We start from the raw sequence: 27,526 nt of genomic DNA on the forward strand, positions 1-27,526 counted from the left end.
AATGTTGATGGTGGTACCATTTAAGGATTGAATGGTGAAGTTCTCTTTTTGTAGGGGTGTGGACCTTTTGGGGCAAAGATTACTAGTTTGGTTTTGTTGGGGTTCAGGGCAAGATGATTATTAGACATCCAAATTCCAGTGGAGGTGAGGGCATTTTGGGAGAGTTGGTGTAGTTCTGAGGAGTTGTTTGCAGTGCAGACGATAGTGGAGTCATCTGCATACTGGATGACTGAGCCTTGAGAGAGTTTGGTGTGAAAGTTATTGATAAATATGCTAAGCAGAAGTCGGCCTAAAATGGAGCCTTGAGGAACACCAGTGGTGGTGGTTAGGAAAGGGGAGTAAGAGTTTTGCCATTTAGTTGATTGTTGCCTGTTAGTGAGGTAATTAGTGAATCAGTTTAGAGTCTGAGGTGAGGTAACTATGTTAGAGTGTTTTGTTAGAAGGAAAGAGTGGGTTATAGTATCAAATGCTTTAGAAAGATCAAGAAATAGTGAAAATATGATTTTACAAGCATCACAGGCTTGGTTGACAGTATCCATGAAGGATATGAGGGCAGTAGTGGTACTATGTCCTGGCCTAAATCTATGTTGACTGGGGGAGAGGATGTGGTTGTGAGTCAGATGGTGAAGAAGTTGAGAATGAATAGATTTTTCCAGAATCTTAGAGATGGGTGATAGTATAGCAATGGGGCAGAAGTTGGTGGTGTCTATGTTGAGGCCCCCCTTGTGAAGAAGAAGGATATAAGCTTTTTTCCAGATAATGGGCATATAGAATTCTTGGATAGATCTGTTGAGAAGTATGCTGATAGGGTAAGCGATTGAGTTGGCTAAGATTTACAGGTATTTGGCGGGTATATTGTCAGGGGCATTAGTGCATGGTTTGAGATTTGGAAGCAATTTTTTAATAGCTGAGGTGAGTATAGGTGACAGAGTAAAGTTGGGAATAGAGGGTGTACTGGTGTTAGCTGTGGAGGGGTCTGTGGTGGACAAGTTGGTCTTGGGAAAGGCAGCAGTTAGATTGGCTATAGTATCTATGAAATAGAAGTTGAAGGTTGCAGCAATTTCAATGGGTGTTTTATTTGGGTCTGAGCAAGGATTATTACTAGAGCCAGGATTTAATAAAGAGTTGAGAGAGCTCCAGAATTTCTTTGGGTTTTGCTACGGGCATTTGCAGACCAGTTTAAGAGGAAATGGAACAAATATTTGCCCCATCTGTTGTTTGCTTACAGAGAGGTTCCCAGGAATCAACAGGTTTTTCACCTTTTGAGTTGCTGTATGGGCATAGGGTGAGGGGACCTCTAGATTTGATTTGAGATGAGTGAGAGGGTGAGTGTGAATTCCAGAAGGAGTCTGTTGTGACATATGTCCTAAACCTCAGGGCAAGGCTCAGGGAAATCATGGGCTTGGCCCAGGAGAACCTGGCAGAAGCCCAACAGCAGAAAAATGTCTGGTATGACAGGAATAATTAAGCTAGAGAGTATGCTGTAGGACAGCAGGTAATGGTTCTCATTCCTGTCAGACACAACAAGCTGCAAGCAGCCTGGGAGGGACATTACAAGGTGGTAAGGAAGGTCAGTGGTGTTAACTACATGGCAGAACTGCTAGTCAGGAAGCAGGAGCACAAACTGTACCATGTTAACATGATGAAACCTTACCATGATAGGGAGGCCCTTGTGCTGAGTATCTGCAGTGAATGGCAGGAGGAGTCTGAGGGGGATATGGTGACTGATCTCCTCAGTGATGCTTGGACTAACACCTCAGTGGGAGGGGTAGCAATGTCCCAGCAGCTATCCCATACCCAGATCTGAGAAATTCCAGCAGTGTTACAGGAGTATGGGAGCATGTTCGCTGGGAAACCAAGGTGCGCCCACCTGGTGCAGCACCATGTGGATACAGGACCCCAAAAGCCTATTAAGCAGGCCCCTTATAGGGTGCCTGAGAGAGTCAAACACACTCTGAGGGACTAGATACAGGAAATGTTGGAACTAGGGATAATTCAGGTGTCCAGCAGTCTCTGGACCTGCCAGTGGTGCTAGTACCAAAGAATGATGGCAGCACAATGTTCTGTGTGGACTACAGGAAATTAAATAGTCACACAGAGTCAGATGCTTACCCCATGCCTAGGACAGATGAATCCCTAGAGCAGCTGGGTGGGGCTAAGTACCTTATCACCATTGATCTTACTATGGGTTACTGGCAGTTGCCTTTGACTCCCAGTGCTAGAGAGAGGTCGACCTGTGTGACTCCTTTTGGCTTATATGAGTTCACAAAGATAACCTTTGGGGTATAAAATGCCCCATTGACTTTCCAGAGGGTGGTAGATTGTATCCTAGCAGGAGCAGGAGATTTTGTCCTTGCTTACCTAGATGATATTGCCATCTGCAGCCATTCCTGGCAAGAGCACCTACAGCATGTCAGGGAGGTGCTGGGAAGACTACAGAGGAAAGGTTGACCATTAAGCCCAGCAAATGTCAGGTGAGTATGGTAGAGGTCTCCTATGTGGGACATAAAGTGGGGAGTGGGAAGATCAAACAGAACCTGCCAGAGTGGAAGCCATTCAGGTATAGCCTGCCCCTGTTACCAAAAAGCAGGTGAGGACATTCCTAGGAACAGCAGGGTACTACAGAAAGTTTGTACACAGTTAAAGTACCATAGCTGCTCCCCTCATAGACCTGACAAGGCAGGCAGGCCAGATAAGTTAGTGTGGTCTCCAGCATGTCAACCCCCTCCTAGGGTGTCACCTTTAATCAAACTCTCTACTACCTATCTCACATTCATTTCATCCAGTAGCTGTTGTACCTTCCCTACCCCTCTGTTTGTTGTGCCTGCACTGTAAGTAAGTTACTTTGCATTACTGTCCTCTCTTTGCTGTTAGCTGCTGATTTATTTGGTTATTACTGTTGACTACGGAGGTATTTGATGGTGCTAAGCTGTAACTGCTGTTCAGAACTCCTATATGTTTTGAGAGCTAGCTAATGTTCTAACTTACAAACTGCTTGTTTTTTTATCTTGTTTTATGAAGGTAGAGCTTTAATTGTTGAATATCTGCCAGGCATCCTGCTAACTGTTTTGCAGAGGTCATTCATTTTCTGATTACATTTGTAAGCATTCCTATGGCATGCTACTGTACTTAAAAGACTTACAGGCTGGACTTTAGAGTTGCTTTTATAGAAGGCTAAGTGAACGCAGTTCATGTTACTGTTAGTTCATACTGAATAACATAACTCTAGAGTTATTGTCCTAAAACAGCCATACTTTGCTTTGTGCATTATATCCTGTGTGTATTCACTACTGAATTATACAACTGTTATCACTGGACTTAGAGGCTGTATGTTACTGCTGTTAGTCTGTGATTTTACAGAGCTGATACAGTATGCAATATAATCAATTTTAATTATAATGTATGCGATATAATTAATTTTACTCTCCATCTCTATTCCTTTCATGGTCTCCACTTCACATTCTTGTAACCTTTGCAGTAATTGTGTCTTATTTACCTTTATTTTTCAGTTTGCAGGGGTTTCTTTCCTGCGTTACCCCCACCCCCACCTGGGATTTACTGCATAAAGCAATTTCTACCTTCTCCACTGAAGCTGGCTATCTTAACTAAGTAAAATCTCTGGTAAGCAAGAACCTGACTCCCTCCAGCTTTTCTATTGTAATAGGTGAATTACAATTTAGTGTTTGTAAACTGTTGAGTCTTAAAGGTGTATGCACAACAACAGTGAAGGGATCCAGCCAATTGCCACTAGATTGGGCTATAATACTTTGAATCAGCCTTACATTCACACAGTGTTCCAGTCCCAAGCATTTACTTTTTAATCTGGTAAAGTTTTGCTTCTAGGCTGTCACCACAGTAATTTGGCTCCCTCCATATTGACTACATTTGCTAGTTTACCCCTAGCATCCTATTAAAATTAGCCTGAAAATTGGTGTAAAAAAATAAAATAAATAAAACAAATGAAAGTACAGCCAAAAACATTGCTTACATACAATCATATAAACCAAAAGCTCGAGGTAACTCTCGGAATCAGTTTTAGCCCTGCTCCACTCACCTCCCTGCCTCCAAATACCACCCGCCCCCCACTAGTGCTAAATTTAAACCAGACTTTTCTACTCCCTTGCCACTCCCTTCCTACTAAGTACCAATCAGCACCTCACACATCATTGAACAACCCTCCACTTAACCCATTTACTTCTCTCCCATTCTTCCACACTTTGTTAGCACAGTCAGCCATCAAAATTTGGCCCACCCCTTAACAAAATGCAAACAAGCAAAAAAATACTAATTACCCAAATGCCTATACTGTTTCTATTTTACCATCTCACTGCCTATGAAAAATCACTTGACCATGGTATTCACTACCCAAATGGGCAAACAGACAACCATGACTTCACACATAACACTAAACACTTTACCATCCCCAGCACACCGAATATACCACCCTATATAAAATACCACCCCTGTACAACCACAAAACATAATCCTAAAGACAAAGACTATATAAAACTTATAAACAAACTCCTAAAGCTCAGAATATCCTGTCACTATAACCTTATAACACATGGAGACATTCATCCCAACCCTGGCCCATCCACACCCAATAACCTCCACTCCCCTATCACAACCCTGACAGTCAAGCTACCCATGTATACTTACACTAGTTCCCTTCTAGCATTTCACCTAAATATTAGAAGTATTAACAATAATATTCCACACCTACACGCTCTCCTAGCAACCCACTCCCCAAACATTATGTGTCTTACAGAAACCTGGCTATAACCCAGTACTACTGTCAATGAGATACTACCTCCAGGATACAATATTCACTGGTTAGACCATGTTACAAGGAAAGGAGGTGGGATAGCAGTCCTTTAAAAAAATACTCTAACCATTAATAGAGACACCATTCAACCTCCCCAATTCAATAATGTGGAACTCCTCATAATCAAACTTCAGATTAGCCAAAATAAAAATTTGAACATCGTCTGTGCATACATTCCACCAGGCAACAACCTAAATAACCTGGAAGATATCCTTTACTGGTTATCCACTACCTATCCTCAAGAAACCATCATTCTTGGTGACTTTAACACCGACTGGCACCCCTGCTCCTCCGACCCCCCCTCACCCATATAAACTTAACTGGGTTTAAACAGACCATAACCTCTCCCACTAGGCTAAACAAACCAACCAACAGGAAAAGTATCCTAGACTGGCTCCTAGTTAATAACCAACCCCAACTCTACACAGCTGGTACTCTTCCTGATGACCTCAGTGACCATTGTCTAACCTATATCATAAAACATAAGGCAGGAAAGCCACACCAGCCCAAATATAAAACAGAAACAGGAAAAATTTTAACGCTGCTATATTCCAAAATGAATTAAAAGCAGTTGACTGGTCAAAACTAAAAATCTAAAATTAGAGGAGGCCATAGATCACTTTAACACTAAATTCCTAAGTATCCTTGATTCCTATGCTCCAGCATGTACAATAAAAACTAGATCAAATACAGCACCATGGCTCACAAAAGATACCAAAGCTAAAATCAAAACTAGAAACAGAGCCTGGGCCAGCTGGAGAACAACTAAAGCCCCACTTGACCATCTAAAATATCGTCAACTCAGGAATGATACCAAAAAAATCTATTTTACTGGATAAAAAAAGCTTCTACCAAAATCTCCTACAAAAACACGATTATAACCCTCAAAAGTTCTGGGCAGGCTTAAATCAACTACTTGGTCCAGGTCATTCAACCACCCCAACCACAGATAACTACACCCATAGTTCCCCAGAGACCATAGCTAGCTCCTCTAATAACTTTTTCACTGAAACAATCCAATCCCCTAGCAATCAACTAACCCCCTCTAACTTAAACCACACACCTAATCTACCCAATAATCACTCCGAATTTAGCTTCCAACCAATATCCACTAGTTTTATCAAAACACTTCTAAAAAAAACTAAAACCTACCACCCTCACTGCTGACCTTCTCTCTGCAGAGTCCCTACAAATAGCTGCAGATGCCATTGCATATCCCATATCTATCCTCATCAACAGAACCTTATCTGAAAATGCTATCCCCTCCCTCTGGAAAATATCTCACGTCATCCCACTCCATAAAGGTGGTAGCTCCTCAGACATATCCAACTATAGACCCATTGCCATTCTTTCCCTACTAGCCAAAATAATGGAGAAATGTGTGCACAAGCAACTAATGCAATGCCTTACACAGAATAACTTACTATCCAACTCCAGGCATGGTTTCAGGCCATACCACATCACCACCTCAGCCCTCTTTTCCTTTACTACTGCCATAAACCAAAACTGGAATGACAATAGGCTAACTTCTGCCCTCTTTCTTGACGTATCAAAAACCTTTGACACGGTCAGCCATGAACTTCTCATTCTTTCACTAAAATCGATTTCCCTCAACAAGCCTGCTATCCAGTGGTTCCAGTCCTCCCTGACTGGTAGACAACAGGCGGTACTATGGCAGGGCAACCTCTCCAGCCAGTTACCTTTCACACTTGGTGTCCCTCAAGGCTCCATACTAGGTCCACTACTCTTCTCTATTTTTATCAACAACCTTCACACTGCTATCCCTAAAGCTACCTGGATTCAATATGCAGATGATTCCACTCTGATCTTCTCAGCCACCTCCCCATCCAAACTGCAAACTTTAACCCAAATACATTTAACACTATCGAGAACTGGCTCACCAACTAACGCCTACTTCTGAACCCCAATAAAACTAAACTTTTACTCTTCTCCCCCACTAGTAGATTCACCACACTTTCATTCTCTGTCACATCTAACAATGGTACCACTGTTTCCCCAGATAATCACACCAAACTGCTAGGGGTTATCATAGACAATAATCTCAAATTTGACCTACAGGTCAACAAAACCATACATACCATCAGTAAGAAGCTTGGATCACTGTAGAGAAACAAGACATTTTTAACTCCTCTGGCTAGCACTGAAATTGCCCGATCACACCTATGATCTACTCTTTTATATGCTTCAACTGTACTCTCAAACCTCCGAACTAGGTGAGCTGTCCCATAGCTACAATCATACTGCCAAATTCACCACTGGCTCCACCTATAGAACCCACCACTGCCAGAACCTTAAACAACTAGAGTGGCTAGAACTGCCCAGCTTAATTCAATTCAATCAACTCTTAATAGTGCATAAAATGTTGTACCACCCTGAGGATACCCCCTCACTTAAAAATGCTATTAAGCCATATAGCAACCTAAGATCCCTACGGTCAACTGATAAACTACTGGTCCAAACCCACAAAGAAGTAACTAAACTCAGCAAGTATGGCAAGGGCAAGGCACCAAAAAAGGAAAATTCCAAATTCAAAAAGAAAAATGCCAGTCCAAAGTGGTGTGTATAAAACCCACAAAGCTAATAACTCTGCTGGTGAATCCCTGTTTGCCAACTTCATTGGCAAAACCTATAATTTGTTGCCAAACTATATAACCTTACAATCCCCCAAAAGTCTCTTAAAAAAACTCAAACAGTATCTCAAAATGAATTGGCTATGTCCATGTACCACCCCTGATTAAGTTATAAACTGAAAGGATATTCTTTAAGTATCATAACTTGTAACTATGTCCCCAAGCTCTGCTTCCAATCTGATGTCTCTTACTTTTAATTGTGTCCGTCCATGAGAATTGTGAGTCCCTACTAGGGAGCACTACTAAACCATTGTATATGATAACTTTGTTTTTATAATTGTTTGCTAACTTCTGGGTAATCTATGTAAGTTTGTCTATGTGGAGATTTTCTCCCTGTGCCTCCACTGAAAATGGACATGTATCCAGTTGGACTATCCTGGTAAACAAATGTAAAATAAATAAATAATAAATAAATGTCACCAGGCATTCCAGAAGCTTAAAGGAGCTTTGGGAGGACCCCCCCATGTTAGCCAGTCCAGATTACAGCAAAGACTTTGCTGTGCAGGTGGATGCTTCAAACCATGGCATGGAGGCTCTACATAGCCAGGAATCCTCAGAGGAAGAAGTGCACCCAGTGGTATATCTCAGTCATAGGCTCCAACCCAGAGAGGAATGCTATCGAGCTGTAGAAAAGGAATACTTAGCCATAGTGTGGGCACTGCAGAAACTTTTAGCCTTATCTGTATGGAAGGAAATTCACTGTAGTTACAGACCACAATCCCTTAACATGGCTACATCAAGCCAGCCAGCAAAATCCCAAGTTATTAAGGTGGACCCTAGGGTTGCAAGCATATGTTAGGAGAGTGCAGCACCACAGTAGGGTTAGCAATACCAACACAGATTGGCTCTCAAGACAGGGAATGGGGAAAGGTATTTCCAAATAGGCTCAACCCTCTCAAGCAATGTTTCTCAAGGGTCACTTGAAAAACTAGTTTGAATTTTCAGGGGTGGGGGAATTGTGACACTGCCAGCACAACTATCTGGAATTTTGTAAATAATCATGTGTCATGTGAATATTAATATGAGTCATATGCTTGTCTTACAAATGTAAGAGAACTATATATGTGTGTATTAAACTACTGGTGCAGAATTGTGTGTAGAGCAGGGTTTGTATGGTACTGAGCTTCAATGATGTGTCCACAGTGTACCCTATTGGAAAAGAACAGAAATGCATATAAACTATATATCTGTGCAAATGTATGTTTTATTAATAGAAGCTGGAATCTCAAGAAAATAATTTGAAAAGTAAACTGTTTTCCAATTGTGTTATCTCAGTTTCGGTGCAGCAAACAGACACAATGTCTAGAGCTAGAAGTTTTTCTATTGTCTCGAAACAGAAATAATTACTTGGTTTAAAATGTAAAAGTGTTTAATTGTTTTATGACTTCCAGTTCTAGGCAAACATCTGAGAGATATGTATCTTTGACACAAAGATGTTAAAATTCTTACTTTCTGTTAGTCTGGGAACTGAAGGCAGGTGACAACGAGTGATGTCATCCAGGCTATCCCAGCAGTAATATGTGATATTAATTTAAGAACTCTCTCAGAGAGAGAGACAAGGCATTTTGTATCTTGTCTTGGACCAGGAAACATCCATCTTCAGTATTTTTGCCTTGCTCTATAAGTAAGTCTAGGGCACAGTAATTTCTTTTAGAGATAGATAGGACTATAGTAAAGACTAGTTTAGATGTTTTCTGTATTTATTTGAGACTGTTCTGCAATGTTGTTTTCAAATATTTCCTGTGATTCTGAACTCTGTAGTCACTGTGTTGTTTAAGTATTGTTTTGTTCTTTTACTATTTATTATTAAATATATATTAAACCTTTTAAATGTAGCTGGTTTGTTTAGAGATATTTAAGTTCTTAGAGTACTTGAATATGAACTTGGTGACACTGTACTGGCCAATCCTAAATAACCTTGGTCTTGGTCACACTTACCATTTGGATAATAGTAACATTACACATTAGGACTGGGCATCCTTTGTAAGGGCCTTAAGTAGCTGATAAGTAGGGGTTGATGGCAGTGATAACTACCTTATTGTCAGGGCAGAAGGGGGCATAGCTAGGAAACCTGTTCCAGCCTTCCCCAGGAGTGTCTGTGTGCTTGTATATAAATCAAATCTCAAAGTGTGTGTGTATGTGTGTGCATGTGTGCGTGTGTGCGTGTGTGCGTGTGTGCGTGTGTGCGTGTGTGTGTGTGTGTGTGTGTGTGTGTGTGTGTGTGTGTGAGAGTTACTTGGGCAGGGACATGAAGCACTGGTTGAACAGAGAGGGTGCTGGAGGTCTTGGCATGACCCCCTTAGCTGAGATCTTAACCCTATAGCTGTGCCAGTGGGGAGTCTTATTGGGGATCTGATGAAAGAGGCAGAAACCTGCCCCAGACTGACTATGATATCTTTGTGCTCCTAAGGGAAATTGTACTTTATTGTGTGTGTACTTGTCATCCTCCCAATGCATACAGCCTTCACTGGTGCTAGTGCTGAGGATTGAGGCTCCTTGATTATTGGGTCAGTGCAGGAGCATCACAGACCACCTCAACCAAAACACCAGTCACTAGTGTAGTCAAACAGGGTGTGGTACTGCGCCTGCTCTTTTTTGGCATCTATTTCTCTGGAGTGGAAGCAAACACTGAAAGTTTATGGCTGGTTAAGTTTGCAGAAGATTGCAAGCTAGGGGTATTCACTGAGTTGCCTGCAGACAATAGTATTCTTCAAGAAGGCCTGTCTCTAACTAAAAAATTGTGCCAAGGCCATAGTCTTAAACTCAGTGCTAAGAAATACATAATTGTACACTGTGGGAAGTCAACCATCCCAGCTAATTACCATATTGATAATACGTCCCTATGAGTTGACCCAATGGTCAAGGATTAGGGTACTCACATGGGGAGTAGCCTTACCTTCGACCACCACATGGCCACAGTGATGAGGAAATCCTTCTGTGTTGTGCAACTTATAAGTAATGGCATGACATCTAGGTCCAAAGAGGTCATTATCTCACTTTTTTGCCCTTATTAGACCAATCATGGACTAGGCATTTGCAGCAACTACAATGAACTCTGACATTCCTTACAAAAGGAATACAAGGATTAACAAACCTCCTTAGGCAGAGTGCTTTAAAGCCCTTTCCCTCTACTCAGTATGGTATAGATTGCTGACAGATGATGTATGCTTGGCTTACGAGGTATCTGCAACCCCAACAATTATGAAATTCCTGCATATTTGTAAGTCAAACAGTACCATAATTACAAGGTCTAGGAACCTGAATTTTGTCTGCGACTTAAAACAGAACTTGCTAGTGAGACAGATATGTGTCTCAGATACTGTCCATCCTGTGGAATAGCTTCCCATCCATGTGAAAATGAGTTCATCTATTACTTAATTTAACAGAAACCTAGACTGGTAGATGGGGAATATTACATTTACACTAACTTGGCAAGTATGTCCCATATGGGCAGAGGTAGCTGATAAATGCCTGGCCATCAATGTCCTGTTTGAATACAAGATGTCGGTATTGTTTTAGAAAAACTTCTCCGCAGTTAGTTATCCTAGTAACAGTCTATGAATCAATGAACTCCTTGATTACTGTAATTGTCTCTCTAGGGAATGCTTTTGAGGAGTAGACTTTCATTTAGTGCTCTGGGGCTCTTTTTAAAACTTTTTTATTTTATTATTTTAGACAGGTAGAAAATATTTTTAGGAGAAAAACTTTTATGTTAATATGTGGGTATATTTACCACTGGTCTATTTAAATTTTAAGTGATTTTTACACACCAGCTAACACATATAAATCTGTCTATGTTTTGACAGGGAAATTTTGCGTGCTGCTTGCATGACTTGGTTTTGGGGTATTTACTCTTTGTTTGGAAGTGCTGTGTGCTGTTTGTGCTTACTAGTGACAATTTATCTTCCTGCTGACTCTTCCATGCATACCTTACTGGCAATTAGGCTTCTACTCCAGCTACAGCATGGATACTTACCCCAGTCCTATTGGTCATTATCCTAATATATCTAAAAAGGAAAACAAAATTACAGCAGAAGTCCTTGCCTTCACTGTGGGCTATTCCTTTGCTTATGCCAATGGTGAGTGACTGCAGTGGCCACTGATGGATCTTCGGACCACTTACCTCTTTCCATGAATCCTCTAGTGTATCCTTGCCAGATATCACAGATCTGATCTGAGGTCAGACACATCCTCTGTGGCTGTTCCAGTGTCTCACTTACACAGGGAAAACCAACCATTTTTGGTACTGCAGATACTTGAAGAGGATCTCCTCGAGGCATCCAGGGAAAGAAAATTTTCTTCAGATGAAATGCTATCTCCTAACCGCTCACTGTTTAGAAGTGTTCCTAGAAAAAAGAAACAGAAAACTAAATCACATTGAAAAAAAAGTTTATTGTTTATAAATTTATCTTATTACCCTGCCAAGTAGTTTATTATAGAATATTTATCTTCTCCTAACATGGGTGTTCCTTCTCCTAAAGAAGAGAATGCATTTTCTGATTATTGTGATATTGTCGCACCTTAGGGTTCTATAACCCAAGGCTGTGATCCACCATATAGTGAGTCTGAAGTTGTTTCTTTCTGCTTTCCAGAGACAATTTCTATACTAAGGGATGTATTGTCTTAGGAACAGACAGATGATCTCCCAGAGATGGGCAGATATTAGGATTTACTTAAACACAAAGTCCCTTACACTGTTACCTTTCCTCCTATTTTGCCAACTTTGGAGGATGCTATAAATAGTGTCTCCAATGCTCCTGATTCTCTCAATCTCTCTCTCTTTCTCTCTCTCTCACCACTTCTTAAAAAAGCAGATAAATTGCATTGAGTTTTACAAGTTAATAAACTTCTCTTTTCTCATCTTATAGCTGATTCAGAGGCCATCATACCTTCATCTCCAGCAGTGCAAAAGCATCTTTCTTCCTCCATCACACTTCCTGAGATAGGTAGGGTAAGTGGTTGGACAGACATGGTAAGAAACTATTTCCTTCTGCTTCATGACCCTTCATAATCTTAGCAGAGCTATATGTGGAAGATATTTTAAAATGCGCTAATGGCTTAGCAGAATTTTAGCTTCTCTGTCCTCCAAGTGTAGATCTTATGTGAACCAGATTATGTCCATGTGCGATTGTTCTGGTATTGTTTCTAGGTCTCCTTCTTCAGCTACAGTTTTGTAGAGATTTGTTTGGGTACGTAACCAAAATTTTTCAGCTGAGTTAAAGTCAGACATTTTGAGTTCTCCACAAGACTCAGAGGTTTTTATTTGAGCCTACTGTTACACAGGTTCTTAAACGATAGGATAAGAGAGGTAAATTAATTTTGAGAGTTTCTAACATTTTTCAGGTTCCCAGATTCTTCTCTTCCAAACCCTCTGCTCCTTTCAAAGGAGAAAACAAGTACAGAGTACAGCCTAATAACAAGTAGACACCCAAGAAAAAAATGGCAGGAGGGTAACACCTCCAAACCAAAACGCACGGACATTTTCCAAAAAGAAAGGCTAGATACCAGTTTCAGAAAGATTATGTCAGAGACCTGGTCACCCCCCCCCCCATCCCGTTGCCATTCCACTTTATCAGTGTTTGACCCTTAGTGCCCCTGGAATCAGACAAATTTGTCAAATGGGTATTGAAAAGAAGGAGATCTAGGAAGGTTACAGCTGGCAATGGATAGACTCTTCCTCACCTTTCAGTGGGATTCCCATTCATCCTCCCAAATGAATAGAGTTGTTTCCTCATGTGCTACAACATATTAGAAGCAGGTGTCATTAAGCATGTCCTTGAAGAACACTTAGAGGCTTTTATACCAGAATGTTTCTTGTTCCAAAAAAGGAGCATTGGTGGAGATCATTTTTGAATTTCTCCTGTCTCAATCTCTGTGTAAAGGTTGCAGAATTCAAATGTTGACCCTCCAATCATTGTTAACTACTGCTATCTCCAGACTACTGTTTTATGCTAACTTTGGACTTCAAGGATGCTTGCCATCACATTCCAATAGCATATACATTCAGGAAATTCCTAAGATTTTGTATATCTGTGTCACATTGTCGGTTCTCTTCATTACTCTTTGAACTGTGTACTGTACTAACAATATTTACAAAGTGCCTTACTCTGTGGGCTAACTACTGCACCAACAGTATTTACAACGTATGTAACGCTGGTGATGACTCACTGCAGATTAAAGGGTATCCACATGACTTGTTTATCTGTGCAGAATTCTTACCTAGGCACCAGAAGTCTTAAACAAAACTTTCTTCCCTCCTTACCCATCTGGGATTTCATATAATATTATATAAATCTGTCCTGACTCTGTCACAACCCCAGGACAAGGTGGAGGCATACTGAGAAGTGTTTCTGAATGCTTTGTGCCTGTCCGAAGCTGCAGATAGAGAATTACTCAGCATACTAGATTCCAGTGGTACCACTTGCCAGACTGTACATAACAAAGATGAAGTGGCTCCTCTAAAACATGTGGATCCAGCATCTTCACCTTCCTATGGTTTTAAATAAAAGTGTTGGTCTTTGTAAAATTAGAACTTCAGTGGTGGATAGGTCAGATGGGTCTCAATTCAAGACTCCCTTTTTTCACTTTCTACCCCCAAACAATTAGACCTGACAGACTCCTCATATTTCTTTTGGGGTGCAGTTTCTATGGCAGTAAAAGTGTTATGAATCAGGCCCTCTGCAGATGATTGCAGACAACACCATAATAATATGATACTTGAACCACAAAGGGGGTACCAGGTCATACCCTCCGTACCGGGTGACAGTGAGTGCTTAGGTTGTTAGCTCTTCAGGACTCCATAAACTTTCAGGCTTCTTACATGATGTCAGAGTAAAACATGGTGGCAGACAAACCCAACAGATCCTCACGAGAAGGAGGTCAACTCACGAGAAGTAGGTCAATTCAGAGAAATTCCAAGAATTAATCCAGATGTTGGGAATACTTCAAGTAGAGCTGTTTGCTTTCAAAACAGATTAGACAAATTCTGTTTAAAAAATCTTTGCAACTAAACATGTTGAACAAATTCTTTCTTATTTCCTTTGTCAGAATTATCTGCGCATTGCCATTCAGTGAAGATATGAGACAGAAGGGCCATGGCTTTGAACCAAACATGGGAGGGTACCTTTCTCTTGAACTCCTGAAGAAAACTCAGATTTCTGCAAGTTGTTGACTTTGTCTGTAGTTTAGTGAAAATAAGGAAGGAAAGTGGGCTCTAAGCAATAGAAATTTAAGGAGAAATGATGATGATGATGATGGTGATGGACTGTATAGCAAGTAACGCACACATAACAGTTGAGTCACAAAATAATTGAATGGGTATTGAATATGGGCAATTATACAATGACTGCCTATTAGCATTCCAAAATGTGCATGCTGATTGGCCAGCCCAACCAGCGTGCTCATTATAAATCTGACTTATACTAATGGAAAAAGGTCTGGTCGCCCGGACTTTTTCCATTAGTATAAGTCTTGATTTTTTTTTTTGTGTTAGGTAGCAACGGAGAACAGAAGAGTTCTATTGCTGTAATCTCGCTATGTTATACGTTTAACATAGTGAGATATCTTAAAAAAAAGCAACAGAGATCTTCCTATCTCTGTTGCTTCCTCTACACACAGCTCTGATGTACTGAGTAAGCATACGCATGCGCAAGTACATCAGAAAAAGCCCAAGGATAGCGGAAAACTGTGGAAGAGGACTACATAAGTATTATACAAAGGCATTATTTAAGAAAAGTAAGTTTTTTTTTCTTAAATAATGTCATTATATAATAGCAATAGCCCATGTCTGGGTGTGGGTAATACTAGATTTACCCACGGTTGTCTTTGGTTGGCCACTCGGGCTTCACCCTTGTGACCAAACCACACCAACCATGGGTAAATCTAGCATTACCCACACCCAGATGTGGGTTATTGCTTAATTAACTGCATTACTTAAGAAGAAAAGTGCATGATCTTTAGAAAAGGACAAGGCGAGGCAACATAAGTTTGAAGCATGTCTGTAAATGAAGAAGAATGTAAACGTTATTCTTTTTTTAAAAACAAATTCCTTCATGCTATGAATGCTACCATTTATTATAGTGTAGAAATAAACAGAATGCAAAGACCTGGTGGAATGAAATGAAAACACCCAGTATACATAGGTTCATAGGTTCATACTAGGCTATCTGCCCTAGGGCATTTATAAGCCTAGCCATAAAGTGTTTGGCTTTCATCACCCATTTTAAATTTATTTTTCTATGCCCTTTTTTGAGGTTAGTATACTGTGCCTCTGTCTAACAGTGACACAGAAGTGATACCCAGGGTAAACCTACGATCTCCCATCCACTCATCAAGATTCCTCTTGAAAAGAGTCAATGGGGGACTCTGCTTAACCTGGACTGGGATTTTATTCCAGAGTGAAGGGAGCCTCTGGGTTATGAATCTGTCCCTCCAGCATGTCCTATTTATTTCAGTGCTGAGGTTCAAGTCTCTCGAGCACGTAGCTTGATGGGATTTGGATTTTCTGAGGTGCAGCATGTCCATTAATTCCGGGTTGGACATGGCTTTATACGTCAGGCACAGATCGCCTCTGAACAGGCGGTATGCCACTGAGTAGAGCTAGAGTTTCTTTAACCGGGCAGCATATGGCATCTGTTTGAGCCCTTTGATCCTCTTGGTGAGGTACTTTTGGGGTCTTTCCAGTTGCTGCAGGTGTCTGGTAAGGTGCATCCCAAAAGGGGCATTGTACTCAATTATGGGCCTGATGAGGGATGAGTAAAGAGGCACGATGACATCCCCTGATCTAGATGTGAATCCCTTCATGATTAGGTGGGCTATATAAAATGTTTTTCTAACCACTTTGGCCACGTGGTTGTCAAATGAGAGATTGCTATCAACTTGGGTCCCCAGGTCCCTAATTACTTCTTCTGTACTTAATGGATTACCACCTATGTGGTAATTTGTGGGCACTTTGTTTTTGCCAAAGGGGATGACTATACACTTTTTGGCATTTAGCTTGAGGCCATGGCTCTGGCACCAGTTATCTGTTCTATGAGGCCCTTTTGGAGGATGCTTGTGTCGGCTGGAGAGTCGATTATGGTGCCCAGTTTGCAGTCATCTGCGAACTTGGTCAGCCACAGTCCTTCCGTGTTGGCCTGTACCTCCGAGAAATATATACCGAACAAGAGAGGTCCCAGGACTGAGCCTTGTGGGACACCACTTGTAACTGGTTTGGAGTCTGACATGGCTCCAGCAATTCTAACCATGTGGGTTCTGTCCTTGAGCCAGTTTGCAATCCATCTAGTGACATAGGGGTTTATATTTAAGCTGGTGAGCTTATCTATAATGCCCGAGTGGGGTATTGTATCGAAGGCTTTTGCGAGGTCCAGGTAGGCTGTGTGGACCACCTTCCCCTCGTCAATGGCCTTGGTGACTGTTTCAAAAAAATCAACCAGGTTTAAGAGGCAGGATCTGCCCTTAACAAAGCCAAATTGGGTAGGATCCAGTGTCTGTAGGTCCCCAATATCTTTATTTATGAGGCCCATGATGATCCTTTCCATAGCTTTGCAGACCAAGCTAGTCAGGTTTATGGGGTGATAGTTTCCAGGATCCATTGAGGCACCACCTTTATGGAGAGGGACCACTGTTGCTGTACGCCACTCTTTGGGCACATATCCTGTAGTAAGGCTGAGATTGAACAGTAGTTTTATGTTTGGGTTTAGCTCTTCTTGGAGTTCATGTAGGACGCAGCTCGGGACACGGTCTGGTCCCATTGATGCTGTGTTTTTTGCTTTGGAGAGGGCGGCTCTTACCTGAGCATCTGAGATGTCAGGGGGCAGGCGCTCTGCTGGGATAGATATATGCCCTTTTGGTGGGGGGGGAGAAGTTTGCGCTGAACCTGCCAGCTAGGATGTTGGCAATGTCTGTGGGTTCAGTGTATTTTTTTGTCATTTTGGACTAATTCTGAGCATATCTGGGAATTACCACCCAGGTTCCTAACATAAATAAAGAAAGCCTTGTGATTATCCTTAGTGTCCTGTGCGATTTTTCTCTCGAAGCTGGCCTTAGACAATTTTATGGGTGCCCGTAGTTTTTTGCTAATACTGATCAGTGATGCCTTCCCTTTTTGGGATTTTGCTCTATCATCTAGCAGCTTCCTCCTTCTATTGTATAGTTTGTTTATGGCTGGGGTCCACCAGACAGGACGTCTGCCTTTGGAGGACTGGGTCTTGGTTTTATTTGGGATCGCATGATCCATGCATTCCTGAAGGTGTTCATAGAATGCGTTTATAAAGGATTCTGCGGTCTGGGCCGTATTTTCCACAGGCCCGTGGGCTTTGAAGGATTCCACCTTGGTTTTGAGGAGTGTGAAATTTGCTTTAGAGAAGTTTTTCACTGTGGTTTTCTGGGCAGGGGGTGGGGTCGGGATGTGAATATCCAGTAAGATTAGTTTATGGTCTGATCTTACCAGTGAGGGATACACTTCTGGTCTGGAGCATAGAGTCCCCATGTTGGTGATGATCAGGTCTAGTATGTTTTCCCCTCTTGTGGGAGTGGTAACAAGTTGTTCCATAGCATTTGAGTTTATAAATTCTAGGAACCTTTGGGCTAGGGTGTTGGAGCTAGAGTAATTCTCCCAGTCTATGTTTGGGTAGTTGAAGTCGCCCAATATAATGGTGTTTGGAGTGACCTTCATATTTTCCAGTGTTCTCAGGAAGGCTGAGTGGGGTTCCTGAGTTTGGGAGGGTGGTCTGTAGCAGGCTATAAACTGAAAGGCAGTTTTACCCACTGTTAGTTGCACGTGGATAGTCTCTGATGCTTCGTGCTTTGCCACCAACCTGGAGGTGTGGGTATCTTTGATGAATATCGATACTCCCCCTCCTTTTGTGGTTCGGTCCAAGTTTTGGGGCCGAAACGCATGGTATGAGGTATAACCTGGTAGTGCTGGGGTGCTCTCGGGAGCCCTGAACCAGGTTTCTGTTACTGCACAGATATCGATGTTCTCCATGCTAAGGAGAGTTTCGAGTGTGTGCATCTTGAGGTTTAGACTTCTGGCATTGAGTAGCATTACTCTTAGTTTCTTATCCCTTGTGATACCTATGGAGGTGGGTTTGTCTTTTGAGCCTTGCCTAAAAAAGGCACTATGGGGGTAGCAAGAGCCTTTGCCAATATCCGAAAGCCCAGGGGTGACAGGTGCAAGCGGTGACATGACAAGCAATATGAAAACTATGCTCTTATGCCTGTAAAGCTTGGTTATTAAGGCTTGCCCTTCTTTTGTATGGAGTAAAATAGATGGTTTGATAATCAGAATATTCCAGGACTTTTAAAAAGTGATGCTCAGTAAAAGAAAGGTGCTTGTAAGTATCTACAATGGGTATAAAATAATGGTAGTGGTTTTCAGGATTTTGTATTATTTTCCTAGATGGTACCCAAAATAGGAAACTTGAAACAATGCAGACAGCACATGAACTGCTGTGAGAAATGCAGTTGTAATTAAATCATACTTTCAGTGTTCATAAGGGATAGGGGTAGAGATATCAGGAAGTAGCTGAAACTTAATCAAACCAGCAGCAGCTTCCCCAAATAAAAGCTTAGAATCCAGAGGAACATTCATCACTTAGCCTTAATATCATCAGGTAGAGGTTCAAACCTAAGCCAAGAATACTTCCTCATCACTGATCCAAAAACAGCAGACTTAGAAGAGGCACCTGCCACATTATAACTACATTTAATAGAATAATGAATGACTTGAGAGGAAGTCTCTAGCACGGAAAGAACATAAATTTTACCCTCAGAGTCTGGAAAATCAGAAATAAATTCACAGGCCTGCAAAAGAAAAGCCAGCACATACCTAGACATATTGGTCTGATAATTAATAGTCCTAAAAGCTAGGGTAGGAGAAGTGAAACTTTCTTACCCAGCCTATCATTAGCTCTGCTGTCCTTGTCAGAAGGCAATAACCTGGCCAAATGAAGCAACTTAGATGGTCTTCCAAAGGCTGCAGACATTACATAGGGGTCAGTAGCAGGACATTTATATAAAAAAGAACAGTCCTCAGGGACCCTATAAAACCTGTCAGGTTTCTTGGGAGCAGGGGGCAGAGAATCTAGTGCCTGAGAGGCATTGGAAAAAGCATCCAGCAAAGCAGCCAGAACAGGAGGAATAGCCAACTACAGCAACTCGTAGTATCTCTTATGGATAGCAGAGACATGAGCACAGTCCCACTTAAAAAATCAATCATCCTGGAGAGTGTGTCCCCAAAGGAAATTTCCTCAAAAAGAACATCAGAACTAATAGATTCCTCCGCCTCTGACCCATAGTCCAAAGGAGAAGGAATTTGAGTGGAATACATCAGGGATTCATCATCAGAATCCGACTCATCATCAGACGAATCCTGTTCTATAGGCTTTTTAAGGGGAGTAGAGGACCAAGGAGGAGCAGGAGCCAAAACCTCTTGAGGAGCCTTTATGGACATTAAAGCAGTAAATAGCTCCTGAGTAAAGGCCTGCCAGTCACTTTGTGGATCCCTAGGAGCAGAAGAAACATGCTTAAGTTTTTTTTTTTTTTTTTAAGAGTATGTTCCCTCCAAAAAACTGAGAAGACACAGACCCAGGACAGCAGTTGGAAAAATAGTAGGAACTTCTTCCCCACCTAAAAATGGAGGAACTCCCCTGGGCCTCTCAGGAAAAAATCAACGATGGTTCCCCCGAATATCCGAGACAGATGCCTGCAAAGCCTCTTCATACATGCTGCCAGATGAATCCTCACTGGCCTCCAACACGGTTGCAGCAGAGAAATCCGACAACACAGCTGGGCAAACATTCGGGTTTGTAATGACCTCAGGAGAAACACCTGGCAGAAGCTGAACAGGAGAAGACTCTATTCATACCTTTTTCACCTTCTTCTTACCTAATGGCTGACCCTCAGGGTAGGAGATTCTTTCCATTGTATCTTTAGTGAAAAGCATAAGACCTGGTTCTCAAAATACAAGGACAACAAGCTTTCAGGATGAACACCTGAGAAAATGAACAAAAAATATGGTCATGAGAAGCTCCTAGACAACAAAGGCACATCATGTTTGTTATGTTAATATAGTTTGATTACTTTTATGTGAATGTAAGTTTGCCTATGTTACAAGGTGATAGTTCAATAAAGGTGTTTGGGGGAAAAAAAGGCATTTATTGTGGCAGTCTTTATGGGGAATCTGTCTTCCACACTGGCATTTACCCTTCCTAGATGACATTAATCCCAATGAGCACAAAATAAGACAAGAAACAAACCCAAAAACTCCAATAGGGCACAGATGTAGGTAGTCACTGGAGAATGAATATACATTCAACTGGCAGAATATGGATGCAGATTAACAGACTGACCATGAAAAGATACATTTGGACTGGCGGCAAAGCAGTTCTGGCTATGGTAGGCCTGAACATCACCTTTATGTTCTACGTTATGCTAGGAGTGTTTAGGTCATGTTCATTGTGCCTTTAAAAAAACAGGAGTCTTTGGTAGACTAGATGGATGTTGGGCTTCCATAGCAGAGAATCCCCATATATTAAGAATACTGCATTAGTGAATGTAAGGACATCACTAGGTAAGCACTAGTTCCGTATTGTTTCATCAAGCAACAAAATAAAATACAATTACAAATATGTGTGATAGACACTGAGAGTCAGGCTGCTATTTACATAGTCATACAAATGTTAGGGAGCCCTGTTAGCAACATGGAGATCATGCTAGTTACATAGTTTGTAAGTGCCCAATGCTGTTAGTTTATTTTACTGGAAGGAGATGATGTTCTTAGAGTGTATCTAAATAACAGTGTCTGATAAAAGTAGGTGCACCCTGTTGCTGCCCTGTGATTATATAAAATATAAATATGTGTAGTGGGTAAAGAAACAGTTTGATGGTTATCTACACCACCATCATGGGTAGCCCTACCAGCAGTATGGTAATAGGGTTAATTAAATATTTTGTAAATGCACACTGCTAGTGAAACTGTAGGGAAGGGGATCATTTTCTGAGTCAGTAATAATCTGACAAACATAATTAATTAATTGCTAGTCAGCAATGACTTTTAAGTAGTGTTACATTGTATGTACTGTTCACTTCCCTCATGCATGTTGTCTTTTTATGTGAATAATTAAAATAAGGGCTATGAGCCTATAAATGCTTTAACGGGTATGAATGCAGTGAAGATTCCAGCAATTTCAGTATAAGGAGTCAGGAAGATGAACTGTGGGGTATGATCTATAACCTTCATAGGGTACCTATCATTTCATCAAAGCTCTAATTCACCGAATGCCTATTCTTTGAAATTAAAGCATCAAATACAATTTTATCAAAAGATTACATCATCGAAATTTTTTCCCAGGGAAGGGAGTTTGTTGGCCATTTTAACTCATTCACTCCAATGGAGCTCTGGAAGTTTGAACTGTAACTTCCTATGGGCGGAGCCTAAGCCTTTTGACAGAATTAAATTTTGTCCTCACATTTCAAATGGATGTTCATAACTCTGGAACCATAGGGGTTATGAAAAAAGTATTAATGGCAAACTCTTCAGCACAAACTATTTTTATAGTGGCCGTATTGTTCAGGTTCTAGGTTTTAAATGAATTTTATATGTCACAGTAAACACAGTAACTATTATGTTTGTAATATTTTGTAAACAACATACAATATCTCAGCAACCTCTCAAGTTGCCCACATATTGTCAGCAGTATTTTATTCATCTAGCTGAAAGCTTTCATATGAGGTGAAAGAATTCTGTCTGTGTTACTTGGTTGTTGAAATATTCAGACAAATGTGAAAATTCTATCTATAGAGTACGTGTTACTTGTGTAACAGAAGTGTTATGTTGTATATATTGATCTTCTGACATACCCATTCTGAAATGGAAATGGTATATATATATATATATGGGTACCCTTCAAAATCTCAAACTATTGAAATCTCGAATTTCAGTAGCCCGAGATCAGAAAGACGAATGTGCAGAATACCGAAACCCCAGAAGTGTGAAATTCAAAATCCTGAAGTTCGGAGATTTTGAATTAGCGGTGGTGGATGGTTGGACATGTAGGTAAGTGTTTTACAGGTTTTGGGTAGGGACTTTAGTGTCTGTCTGTCTGTGTGTTTTGTTAGTGTGATGTGTGTGTGCGAGGGGAATGTAGCTTGAGTAGTGGTGTTTTTGTGTGGTTGTCTGTGTAGTGCAACCTCAGAGTTAGTATATTTAAGTTGAGGGGTGTGGGAGGCACAGCCCCCCACATGGGGGGTACAAGAGGGCTTGCCCCACTGCTTGTATGTTGAGTAGGTGTTTGTGTATGTGTACGGAGGTGTATGTTTGTCTCTGTGTATGGTATGTTTCGCATAGGAGTCACAATTTTAAATTTTGCTCTTCTGGGGTTTCGACTTAATTGATTTTTGGCTTCATGGTCTCCAGATACTGAAATTTGAGATTTCAGTATTTCGAGATTATGAAGTGAATCCATATATATATATATGTATATATATATATATATATATATATCAATGTTCCCATGTATGTGTTTAGTGTGAAATGGAAAGGGTTTGGTGTATATATTGACATTCTCCCCTCAATGTTTAGTGTGAAAGGGAATGATGTGGTGAATATAGTGACATTCTCACATGCATATTTAGTATGAAAGGGAAATTTTACAGAGTATATATTGATAGTCTCACATGCATGTTTAGTGTGAAATGGAAGTGGTATGGTGTATATATTGATCTTCTCACATATATGTTTAGTGTGAAATGCAAATACTATGTTGTATATGTTGTATATAGTGATTCTCTCATGTACATTTTTAGTGTGAAATGGAAATTTTTTGTCACGTATAGTGATATTCTTACATTCATTTTATCATGAAATGGAAAAGATATGGTGAATATAGTGATATTCTCTCACATGGTTAGTGTGAAATGCAAATGGCATCATGTATATAGCGAGGCTCTCATACACATGTTTATTGTGAAATGGAATTTGTATGGTGTATATAGTGTACTTCTCATGTACACATTTAGTGTGAAATGGAAATGGTGTGGTATATATAGTGACATTCTCACATACACGTTTTGTGTGAAATGGAAATGGTATGGTGTATATCGTAAAATTTTCTCATACATGTTTAGTGTGAAAGGGAAATGGTATGCTCTATATAGTGTCCTTCTAACATACATGTTTAGTGTGAAATGGAAGTCATATGGTGTATAGATTGACATTCTCCCCTACATGTTTAGCATTAGTGGGAAATGGTATGGTGTATATAGTGACATTCTTACATACATGTTTATTGTGAAATGGAAATGGTATGGTGTATATAGTGACATTCTTACATACATGTTTATTGTGAAATGGAAATGGTATGGTGTATATAGTGACATTGTCAAGTACATGTTTAGCATGGAATGGAAATGGTATATGGTGTATATTTTCACATTCTCAGAAACATGTTTGTTCCCGTCCCCTTCAGTAAACACACATCACACCGAATGACATTTGGCAACCTTTATTAAACTTCCATAAACATAGCTTCATTAGCCAATATTATTTATTATTCACAACCCAAACATAATATAGTTGATATTAATCACAGCATAACCATGCATATAACTGTTAACAAGGACTGCGTGCCTCCTTCACTCTGACCCAATAATCAGCATCCTTACCTCTGCTCACTTATTTTCTTATGAAGCAGTGTCCCATCACTCACTTCATTTACCACTTATTGACTTAAATATCCAACCAAAACTTATTTTACTTATCAAGCATCATCCAACTGCGTGCTTTGTACCAACATATTGAATGTAATCCAGCACACAAATTCCCCTTTCTGGTTATTCAAAAGGTCATTATGAATGTAAGAGGTGGAGATGTGAATAAAACTGAATATAATGAGATGAGATGGATTTTAGAATTGGGGGCTGATTGCCCTCCAAGTATTAATGGAACTGCTCCTTTATAACCAGCCCTTAAAAAATGGAGGGTAAAATATTGAAATTTAAATTTGTTTAAATACTGTTAAAAGTTTTATTTATTTTGTATTTTCATCTACAGCAGGGCTTGTCCCAAAAGTGCTTATAAAGACATTTTAATAAAGACTTTGGATTTTACCTGGCTTATTGGTTTGTGGCTCTACATTTTATGTTTACTTGACTATTTTTTTGGAGCATTTAACCTTGTGGGGGATATTCATTATTTATTAATCCTATATCAATCTAAACCCCTACCTGAATATGTCCCTATACAAATGGGTTTGTTATCAAATCTCATTTAGCATGAAATGGAAATAGTATTGTATATAGAGTAACATTCCCTCATGGATGTTTAATGTGAAAGGGAAATTGTATGGTGTATATAGAGACTTTCTCAAGGATTTCTTTAATGTAAAAAATAAATGGTATGGTGTATGTAGTAACATTCTCCCTTACATGTTTAATGTGCAATGGAAATTCTGTGTTATGTTTAGTGCCTTTCTCACATGCCTTTTTAGTGTGAAAGGAAAATGGTATGGTGTATATAGAGATATTTTTGTGTAAATACTTAGTGTGAAATTGAAATGGTATGGTGTACGTGGTGATTATGTTCTCATGTACATTTTAGTGTAAATGGAAATGGTATAGAATATATAGCAATTTTCTGATATACATGTTTAATGTGAAAAGGGAAGAATATGGTGTATTTAGGGATGTTCTCACATGTATGTTTACTATGAAATAGAAATGGTGTGGAGTATATAGTGATGTTCTCACATACATGTATAGTGTGAAATGGAAATTCCATTGTGTATAAAATTATATTCACACATACATGTTTAGTTGAAATAGAAATGGTATGGCATATTTAGTAACATTTTCACCTACTTGTTTAGCATGAAAGGGAAATGTAATGTTGCATGTACTGATATTCTTAAATACATGTTTAGCGTGAGATGGAAATGTTATGGTGTTTATAGTGATGTTCTCAAGTGCATGTTTAGTGTGAAATGGAAATGGTACATTATATATAGTGATGTGCTCACATACATGTTTTGCGTGAAATAGAAATGGTTTGGTGCTTATAATGAAATTCTTACATACATGTTTATTGAGAAATGGAAATGTTATAGTGTGCACACTAATATTCTCACATAAATGTTTAGTGTGAAATGGAAATAGTAAGGCGTATATAATGATATTGCATGTTCATGTTTAGTATGAAATGGAAATGGTATGGTTTCAATAGTGGTGCTGTTATGTACAGGTTTACTGTGAAATGGAAATAGTATAGTGCATATAGTGATATTCTCACATGCATGTTTAATGTTAAATGGAAATGGTATGGTGTATATAGTGATATTGCCTGTACATCTTTAGTTTGAAATGGAAATGGTGTGGTGCATATTTTGATTTTGTCACATAAATGTTTAGTTTGAAATAGTAGAGTGTATATAGTAATATTCCCACATATATGTTTACTTTGAATGGAAATGGTATGGTACATAGAGTAACATTCTCAAATACATGTGCAGTGTGAAATGCTAACGGTATGGTTTATATAGTGACATTAACTCATACGTGTTTATTGTTAAAGGGAAATGGTAATGTGTATACAGAGACCTTCTCACCTTCAACCGTTCACATTTAGTGTGAAATGGAAATGGTGTGTATATATAACAAAGTTCTCATGTACATGATTCTCATGAAATAGAAACAGTATGTGTATATAGTGACCTTTGAATATACATGTTTAGTGTGAAATGGAAATGGTATGGTGTATACAGTGATGTTCTCATGTACTTGTTTAGTGTGAAATGAAAATGGTTTTGTGTATATATTGATAATCTCCCCTACATGTTTAGTGGAAAGGGAAATGCTATGGTGAATATAGTGACATTCACACATAAATATTTAGTGTGAAAAGGAAATAGTATGGAGTATATATCGATATTCTCACATGCATGTTTAGTGTGAAATGGAAATGGTATCATATATAGTGATCTTCTCACATGTATGTTTACTGTGAAATGGTAATCGTATGATGTCTAATATGATACTCCCACATATACGTTTAGTGTGAATGCAAACAGTATGTTGTATATAGGGAAGATGTCATGTACATGTTTAGTGTGAAACAGAAATTGTACGGTGTACATAGAGATATGTTCACATACATATTTATTGTGAAATAGAAATGATATGGGGTATATAGTGATGTTCTTTTATACATGTTTAGTGTGAAATGGAAGTGGTGTGGTGTATATAATAATGATGTCACATGTTGAGTTGAATGGAAATGGTATAGTGTATATAGTGATCTTCTCACAAACATGTTTATTCTCAAATGGTAATCATATTGTGTATAATGTGATATTCTTACATATATTTTTAGTGTGAAGTGGAAATGGTATGGTGTACATACCAATGTTGTCATGAATTTGTTTAATATGAAATGGAAGTGGTGTGGTGTATATAGTGATGTTCTCATGCACATGTCAAGCTGAAATGGAAATGGTATGATGTATATGGAGATATTTTCAAATACATGCTTATTGTGAAATGGAAATAGTATGGCATGTATAGTGACATTCTCACATACATGTTTAGTATGAAATGGAAATGATACATTGTATATAGTGACATTCTCACATAACATTTTTCTCAAGTAATAGAAAGAGTATGGTGTATGTAGTGATCTTCTTATGTACATGTTTATTGTGAAATGGAAATGGTATAGTGCATATAATGATGCTCTCATGGATATGTTTAGTGTGAAGTGGAAATTGTATGGTATATATAGTGATATGTTTACATGCATGTTTACTGTAAAACAGAAATGGTGTGGTGCATATAGCAATGATTGCACATACTTATTTAGTGTGGATAATTGTATGGCGTATATAGTGATATTCTTACATATATTTAAGTTTGAATAGAAATGATATGGTATATATAATAACATTCTCAAATGAATGTTTAGTATGAAATGGAAATGGTAGGGTGTATATAGTGATATTCTCATGTACATGTTTATTGTGAAATGAAAAACATATGGCGTATAATTTGATATTCTCAC

This window comes from Protopterus annectens, chromosome 3.part0 (genome assembly GCF_019279795.1).
Source record: "Protopterus annectens isolate FY-2018-M chromosome 3.part0, PAN1.0, whole genome shotgun sequence".
NCBI lineage: Eukaryota > Metazoa > Chordata > Ceratodontiformes > Protopteridae > Protopterus > Protopterus annectens.